The 9860-nt window shown below is 32.7% G+C and overlaps 1 pseudogene; it reads right to left on the bottom strand.

Moving 5' to 3' along the window:
* Positions 1-3661: 3661 nt before the first annotated feature.
* LOC18108469 (beta-amyrin synthase-like) lies at positions 3662-9304 on the bottom strand (annotated as a pseudogene).
* Positions 9305-9860: the final 556 nt, after the last annotated feature.

The raw sequence follows: 9860 nt of genomic DNA, 5'->3' as shown, positions 1-9860 counted from the left end.
GAGCATTAATTTGACCAAACAATGGAAGAAGATTAAGCATTCAATAGAACATGTTCTAAGCATGAAAAGAGGTCTAAAAGAGACGGTAATCACATACTATTCCTACATAAGTCAGACCCGACTATACAAGGAAATTAATCAAGCTAGGGACAATTTTAGGGGCTGATTGCTTCCTTGTATTATTCTGAATATTTTACGTAGTTTTTAATCTGTTTTAAGCATTATTTGAACCATAAAATTTCAGTTTAGGTTTTTAAGTTCAGATGGGTTTTTTTTTTTGCCTGAATTAAATGTTTTAGGTCTGTTTTAAGCATTAGACTTATGTTAGCTGAAAGTCCATTAGTTTGCAACATTTTAGGACTATATAATGTCTTCCTTTTTGCAAATTTCAGCAGTTTTCAGATTAATAATATTATTGTGTTTTGTTTGAAGCAAATGTGTTATTTGTTGTGACAAAGAAGAAAACTTAACTTATCAAGGTATAACTAACATTATTATTATTATTATTATTGAAAAAAAAAATTAACTTGATTTGAAGAATATAATTGGAACTATAAAAACTTTGACAAAAAGATCAAGAAAAACAATAAGAAATCAAAAGAAAAGAGACCAAAATGAAATCACTATTATCATTGAAAGAACAAAAATCATAAACTTGATTTGAAGAATCAAATTGCAAGCCATAAGAAGTTTGATAAAAGAGCAAAGAAAAAACAATTAAGAAATTAAAAGTAAAAGTAAAAGGATTGAATTGAAATAAAAGGAAAGAAAAGAAAAGAAAAAAAATAAAAAAGAAAACAAAAATTAGAAAAACAAATAAAAGTGAAAACAAAAGAAAATATATAATTTATACAATAACTTACCTCCTCGGCAACGACGCCAAAAACTTGACACGATCAAAAGATTGATGTCTTATCCCAAGTGCAGGATTGCCAAAGTAATAAATAACCCGGCAAAACCGGGGTCGAACCATAGGGAGGTGAACTATATAAATTATAAATAATATATATAATTTAACAAAGAGTTAAAAAGATCTTTGAGATGTGAGATTAATGTGAGGATTAAACAATGATAAAAATAATTGTCAAGGTTAGAAGATTTACTAATGGTATTAGAAGTAAATATAATATAAACTATTTTTATTACTCAACTAGAAACCACACATAAAGGAGATTCCAATCGGATGATTATCCTTAATAGTTCATTATAAATTTTTAACATGATCATATTAATTATCTTATTTTAGTAACATCATACTTTTAAATATTGTCAGGAATTCATGATGCTAACTTATATTAATAACAAATCAAGTTCCTCTTATAACAACGATGTCGGCCGAAGACTATGAAGGATCAAACATTTATTGTACCAAGTTAATACAACACAAATCTAGATTAATCATTTAACAAGCAAAGTATTAAGAATTAGTAAGATAAAAAGAAAAGACATGCTAATAACAAACTTTTTTGGATTAAACATTAAAGTCCATATTGAGTTTATATTATGCTTATTCTAACACTATTAGTGAAACCTTTTCACCTTGATATAATTAACTTAGCTAAACATAATGAAGAAGAAGAACATAAATAAACAAAATAAGAACATGATTATCATATAAGTTAACTAAGTATAGGAAAGGAAATAAAAAGGCATAAACAAGATATTAATATAACATGAAATAAAACTTAAGTATTACAAAAATACAAAGAAAGAAAGCAAGAATATGACCTTGATTTGAAAACCAAGATGTCTAAATACATGACAAATGCCTCTTTTTATAGGCTAAAATTTAGAACTATTGATTAGATGACTAACTATTTAGTTGGTGGCCAATCATTGACTTGTTGGCTGGTTATTGACATTGTTGGCTGGTCAAAACATCATTACTAACATCAGAATTCGAGTACATAGTCTTCATGAAAGTTGTGGGCAATTGTCTTAGCTTTTCAACAAAAAAAACAGAGCTCATTTGGACTTCTAGAACTCAATATATGGGCTGAACACTGAAAAGTGTCTGGGTTGCATGACAGATTCAGACGTTTCTTTTGTTGCTAAGATTTGAACTTGAAAAAAGAAGATTTAAATCTTGCATTCTTCATGAAAGTTTTAGGCCTATGTCTTATCTTTCCATCAAGATAAACCAGACCTAAATCCAAGGTCTACAACTCCAGTTATGATTCAATAACCGAATGGTGTTCTAGTTTGAATTGAACCATCAACTTAGTCCTCTATTTGTTTCTTCACTTTCAATAGTTAATCACATCAATCAATCCTTTGAGTTGTGGGATAAACCTGTATTTAAAATGAGCATTTACCATAAACTAAAGCTATCTTATATTATAAGACTTGTTACTATAAAACATGCTTAAGTTAGGGAATTTAATAATACTTTAGGTGCAATATGATGATATAAAGCCTTAATGAGAATGCACTTTTAAGTACTAATCAACAGACTAGTAACCAAATCTCGAAATTCACCATGAAGGCCCTGAAAGACATATAGATTAAAGTCAATGAGGGAGATAGGTATGCCCACTGCGGCTAGTTCGTCAAATAATCCCTTAGCTTTCTGCAGGTAGAAAGTGACAATATCATCACCTTGACGAAGATCCTGGAGAGAGCCATGTAATTGCGCAATCCTAGAGTTGGATGGAGAGGCAAGGGCACGTTCTAGGGTGCTCCAAACACTTGCCGAAGTTGGGTAGTCCACCACAAGGTGAAGAACTTCAATGGAGAGGGATGGGAGTAAAGCACTAAGTATGAGTTGATCTTGTTGTTTCCATGTGAGAAACGCTTGGGAAGGGTCATAATTGATGTTGGCAAATGCAGTAGTAGAGTGACTGGATAGATCAAGCAGAGAAGGGCAGGAATGAGAACCATCGATAAATGAGAACACCCCTTGGCCAATAATAAATGACTTCATCTGTATACGCCAAAATAGATAATTGGAATTGGTGAGTATGAGGTTGATGACCTGTTGTGTATTCGAGAGGGGAATAACAGCTGTTGTCGCAGTAGAGGGGAGCATCACTGCATTGATGTTGGGAGAAGAAGGGTTGACATTGGTGTTGGGAGAAGAAGGGTTGACAGTGGTGCCAGCTACAGCAAAAACCGAAGGATTCATATTGCAGAAGATGAGTAGAAAAAACAGAAGTTAACTCTAGAGTAGTAGTGAAGAAACAACAGAAGAAATTATAAACAATAGCACAATTAAGCAAGTAATAACACGCTGATCGTGAGGTAGAAAATCAGCGTTACAAAGAAGCAGTAGCTATCATAAATCATTGCTGATAGAGGAGTAGTAGCTGATAAAGAATCATTATTGCAGAGAAGTAGTAGCAGTAGAAAACAATCAGAGGAGATGAATTTGTTGTAGAGAAGTAGTAGTAATAGAAAATAATCAGAGGGGCTGCCATTTGAAGAAGAGTGTAATGGAGAGGCAGACGCAAATCTGTGAAGCAGAGAAGAACACATACTGATATTTGCAGAAAACTTGAGAAGAGGGAGTTGCGCTCTTTGCAGAACCTGACTCGCAGAAAACCTGAGGGGCAGAACGTCTGCGGCAGAGATGAGAAGAAGGAGTTGAGCCGTCCAGGTGAAGGAGGAGTGGAAGTAAATTTGTTTAGATAGAAAGGCTTTGATACCAAGTTGAAACAATGTATGTGATAATTAAGAGGCTTAACTCAATGAGATAGTCACCTCTGCTATTTATATAATTAGGACAGTACATGTATTACAGTGTAACATACTACACACAATAAATCAATACATTAATAATACAATATTTCCAATTCTAACACATTCCATAATAACTTAAAATAAGCCCTGCCCCTGCTCCATCTGCATATGGGGTCTGTGCAGTTTCAACACCCACAATTTTCTTGCTTCTCTACACAAACAACTCATATTTCTATATCTTGTTGTACAAAATCCCTTGATTGATTCAAAGCTTCTTGGATGGCAATGGAACATTTTTTCGGTATTCTGCCAGAGCCCACAAGGGGAAAACATTCTTATAGATAGGGTAGAGTAACGTGCAGTTATTCTTGAAAACTCCAGTAATTTCCTGCAGAAAATTCAGACAATGATTAAGCAAAATCAAGTGGAAAATTCAAGCTAATGGGAGTAACAATAGCCATATCAGAATATATTTTTACAATATCTAGGTCATGACTAGATACCTGCTGAGGATAGCTACCATCTTCGGCTTGAGAATTGATCAACAACTTTGCAGCACGGTGAAGTGGAGTGGGATCCCTATCCCCCTATTTCAAACAAAAATAATGACAGAAAGATTACTACATGAACTGAAATTTCGAAAGAAGATTAGAATAATATATATGCAGAACCAAAGCAAATGGGAAAAGATGAGCTAGTACATAAGGAACTGACCTGGCCAGCATGAATCAAACCAAGCATAGCCCAAGCTGTGTGCACATAAGTTGATCGGTTTTCTTCGAGAGGTGTGTATATCTGAAAAATGATGCACAGCATTAATCCATAATGAAAGTATTTTCCCACTTGTCTAGGCATAATTCAATTGCTGAAATGAATTCAATTACCTTGTTTGGGCAAGCGAGGTAGCTCTCACCCCAGCCACCATCTGGAGACTGTATCCTGAGTAGAAAATCGACGCCTCTACGCATTGCTTGGTTGTTATAGTAGGTTTTTCCAGCAGCAGCAAGCCCAACGAGTGCAAACCATGTGCTGTAAATGAAGCAAACTCCCCAGTTTCCATACCATGAACCATCTGGCATTTGAATCGTTTCGAGATATTCGACAGCTCTTGCAATAGAAGTCTCAATTTCTTTATTCCTATGTCCTGGGTACATCTTCATAAACATCACAAATACTTGGATTGCAGATGATGTGCACTCAGTATAGCTGCATTGTATGACAACATATACAAAATCAGAACCAGAGAAATTTAATATTTATGGTACAAAATAACAAAAAAAAAAAGGAAAAAGATTGTATGAAAATTCCTACTCGTGCTCGATGACTATGTTCTCCAGGAATTCCATAGGATTGAGTTTCTAAGAACGCAAAAGACCATAAGAAGAAAAAAACAATTCAGTTGATATGATGGAGTTAATTGAAGACAATTTTGATTTTAAAAAGTAAAGGAAAAGATATTAGCATAGAAGTTACCTCTAACCACATTTCACCGCGAATAGGCTCCCAGGCTGCAAGACCACCTCTTGGCCCCTGAATTTAATTAAATTAAGATGAAGATCAAATTTCTGATGCTGTTCTTTGAAAGAAAGGGAAGTGCAGAACAGTAAATTTGATAAGACAAAAAAGCTAAAACCAATCACTCACTCACCTGTAGTGAAAGAATGATATTGACAGCTTCAAAAATCATCCGAGGATCCAATTTCTCACCAATGTCTTCTGTAGGCAACATTTGAGCAAAGAGAACACACTGGACAAAAGAGGATAAAACTCAGTGCTACTTCATTTTATAAAAATGTTTTCAAAAAAGAAAAATTTAATATAGTCGATGTCATTTTAACCTTTAAAGCTTCTGCAGTACAATCAGAAACTTGCCATCCATGATCTTGATCGGAGAAAGTCCATGATCCTTTAGAAATGTGACGATACATGCCCCTGAAGTCACCTGCTGGGTTATCCACAACCTGACATTTCTTGATGAAATCAAAGGATTTAGCCAGTGTAGGCTTGATTTCTTCACCAAGCTCACTAGTATACAAAGCTTGAAAACAAAACGTAGCATCCCACAACTGACTACCAAAGCTCTGAACCTTCATTCCATCTTCTCCAACCCACAAGTAATCAGGAACCCTAGCAAGATGCCTCTTGAAAGCAACACCATCTGGATCCTCCACCCAACATGAAAGCATGCACAGCACCTTCTCTACACATCCAATAGTAATGTATCTGCTGCTCTAATCTTCATAATGAATGTGCTTCATTGTCACTTCAAGAGCCTTCTTTCTGATCAACTGGTTAAAGGGCCAGCGAGTAAGAAGAGGTTCGGACATCAAATACAGACTATCCCAAAGGAAGTCCTGAATCAAGGTATGTGGATAGTAAAGATCCTCCTTTGCACATAAATGTCTGACATGCTTCCACTTGACACTTTCGTAAGGCTGAAGGTACAGTTCTTCTCTCAGTGACAGAATCAGAGGTGTAATTGGCCCTACAAATCTTTTTCCATAGAGATATGACATTGGCATGTAAACCAATCGACTATAGCACCACATTTTTGCTGCATTTTATAATGGGGATCAAACTAATTATAAGCATTATTGATTATATACTTACATATTAATTAACTTCCTAATCAAGCTACGAAAACTGTACTAATAAATAATTACCTGGATGAATAGGAAGGGTAGAAGGAAGAATCCAAAACTCTGGGGGCATTGGGTTACATCCAAGCCAGTCAAATAGACCAAGAATCTACAACGAATCAAATTTAAGAAGAAACATTAACACACTCACTTAAAAGTACCTTATTTAATCACAGATTGTACAACTCTGCATATACAACTCTGCATGCGTCTAAAAAATAAATAAACAAATAAAAACCATCTTAGTTTTGTGAGATAAAAGCGTGTATTGTTATATGCACGATGGCAATTACAAAATACCGAAAGCCAAGTCTTGCCCCAAGAGGGAATGGAAGTGACACCACCACGGTCAAGAATCCATTTTCTTCCTCTTGCACAAGCTTCCTCATCTGGTCCTACCCCAAGCATGCGTAGACAAATGTAGCTGAAGGTTGTGCAAAACATGTTGCTGTGACTTTCTATGTGCAGACCCCACCCACCATCTTCATTCTGCAACATATCATGTTAATTAAAGTGTTGATTTTGCATAATTAATAATTAGATCTATGATAAAGAAATTAACTTGTATTTCAAGTGATAAGAAATTAATTAATTAATTACCTGATGATTGTAGATGTAACGAAAGATTTCTTTGCGGTACTCAGGAGGGAACATGGTGTTGAGATGCCCAGTAATGTAGAAGCAAAACACCTACAATATTATTTGTCCTGAATAATTATTAATTTCTCAATCGCAAAAGTCCATCCATATATATATATATATATATATATATAGTATTACTCTATTAAAATATGAATTAGCATAATGACATAAAAAAGATACTTACAAAAGGAGGAAGGAAAAAAAGGACCCCAGAATTTTCAGCAGGCCAGTGGCCATCGCTTGCCTGCAAAGCTGAAAAAAAGTTGGCTGACCTCCTTAATGCTGCTGTGGTCTTTTCATATGTCACCTCCTCACCATCCTCAACTCTCACTGCAGGAATTGTTTGCTTGAAATTTTTCTCCCTCAGAATCTGCATGGATCATTCATGTTTTTTACATTCAATTAATAGCCTTTTTTGCAAAATGTTACCATATCATATTCTTACTGCAGTTAATTATTGGTCAACTTCAGCAAGTTCCTACTTTACATCTTACCTAGCTAGGGCTGGAGTCATAGAAAAAATGACCACAGATATTACATTAAATTACCAAAAAAAAAAAAAAACCACCTAAAAGAGATAGAGAATTCTTTGTTCACAGTCTAACAAAATATTATGGGGTTATCGCGATTTTAAACTTTTTTGATATCATGAGATTCTAATTGTGTTTATTAAATATTTATTGGTGAGAATAAATTGAAAATGGTTTATCGGATAAGAAAACTCCGGCCTAATTTTTTGGTCATCTCTCCGGTGACTGGAATTCAATCTTGCAGAAGATTCGTAATCCACCCATCATTTTAAAAAAAAGGCTAAGGCTCGCGCGCACTTGCCATATTTTACCCTTTATGTTTTTTTTTTCCTTCAATTTAAATTTAATTACTTTAAAATTAATTGATTCAAAATATATTAGATTTATTATTTTATTAAATTCTTAAATTAATTAAAAAAATATTTGAGATATCATTCAATTTTTAATCTATTTATGAATTAGATTATAACATTTGTTTTATAATATTAGAAAATGCTCTTTCTGTATAGTCCATTATTAATGTTTTTATTTTATTTTCATGAGGCGACTTTCCTGCAAGCATCTATTTTTACAATCATATAATCTAACAAAAAATAATTTAAAAAATAAAATTATTAAACTCGGTTGGGTCCATAATAAAGTCGTGGATGTAATAAATTAATTTGAGTTGACTCAAGTTGATTCAAAATGTCATCATCTTAATATTATATATAAAAAAAAACATGGTATCTTGAAATTTTTTTATATAAAATTGAGTTTTGACCAATTATCTTGGTTGTCTTTTGATCTACAAAGCTGATCAAGTTACATTACATTAACCTTATATAATTTAATTTGAAACTCAGCTCGGACAAGGAGTTGGGTTATGAGATTTCCAAATTAAACCATTGGACCAGATTTATTGACCCTAAGACTTTCCTAGAACAACGTGCTAACATTATATTATTTTTATATTTTTTAGTACATGTTCATGGAAATTATAAGAATATTAATTTTTTAGAATAATAATAAGATATTGTCTAAAAAATTAATATCTAGTAAAAGATTTCCAAAAAAGTGAGCGTTTATTAGACAAAGGAGTTTTAATTAGAAAGATTTTTTGAATCGTCCAATTTTGTTTTGGTACGTGTTCTAATTGCTTTTGATATTTATTAAATGAATGTCAAAGAATAAAAAATTAGATTTTTAATTAAAAATATTAATAATAATAAAAAGAATTATATTAGTAAACTAGTTTGTCTTAATTGAATTTAAATTATTACTTTCTTAAAAGAAATTTATTTCCATATAATTCAATAAGAGTGTTGAATGGCTCCATGCACATCAATAGTCATTCTATACCCTACTTAATTTGGAGGTTTAATGTTAATTAATTAACTAGGTTGATTAATTTAATCCTGCACAGAATCTACAAGTCAGGCTAGTAATTAAGAGGGAAAAAAAATGAATGCGATGAGACTTGTATAAAGTTGTTTCGCTGACAACAATGTGTGTGTGTGTGTGTATTGTGGTAAGAAAGAAGAAACTCATCCTATAATATCTATGGTTAAAAAAAATATATTCTTGTTGTTGTTAGCTACATGGAGGACGTACCTGATATTGCCAAAGAAGGTCAGAGCTGGGCTTGACCTTAGAGCGGTTTTTGGTAAAATTCCGGCGAGCCTCTTCCACTTGTTCACGCTCTTCAGGAGTTGCAGCATTCGGATCATACTCCCATATCTGCCTTCCAACAAAATCATTTGTGCTGAATATGTAAGGGTTGCTCCCTTTCTCTGCAATCTTTAGCCTCCACATTCTTTTTTTTTTCTCTTTCTTACGGGACTATCTATTTATATAAAAAGCGTGCATGGAAGTCAAAGTATAGTTGCAGTTATTTTTTAAAATAGATTTTACACGAAAATGTATTAAAATAATATTTTTTTATTTTTTAAAAATTATTTTTGATATCAGTACATTAAAATAATCTGAAAACACTAAAAAAATATTAATTTGAAATAAATAAAAAAATAAAAAAAATTTAAATTTTTTTAAAAATATTTTTGAAACACAAAAACAAATAAAACTAAACATGTGGCTGAAAAAATATTTTTAGCATTTGTCGGTGAGTACTGTGTAAATCAACAATGATCTTTTAATTTTTTTATTAATAGACTTATTAACTAATGATTAACAAAACTGTGGACTTGCACAATAATCTGTGTTTTATTATCATTATTTTTTTAAAAAAAATACGTAGTTGTTTAGCTACAAAAACCCCTTGACTTTTTCAACGGAGATCACATTCTTTCTATTCACCTTTTGTTTTTCAAGAAAGAACAGGCAAAGGCTTTGAAAATAATTTTTCATCCTAAATCTCATATCTCTATCTTCT

Source organism: Populus trichocarpa, chromosome 19, assembly GCF_000002775.5.
Source record: "Populus trichocarpa isolate Nisqually-1 chromosome 19, P.trichocarpa_v4.1, whole genome shotgun sequence".
Taxonomy (NCBI): Eukaryota; Viridiplantae; Streptophyta; class Magnoliopsida; order Malpighiales; family Salicaceae; genus Populus; species Populus trichocarpa.
This window is presented reverse-complemented; position numbering and strand designations above follow the sequence as displayed.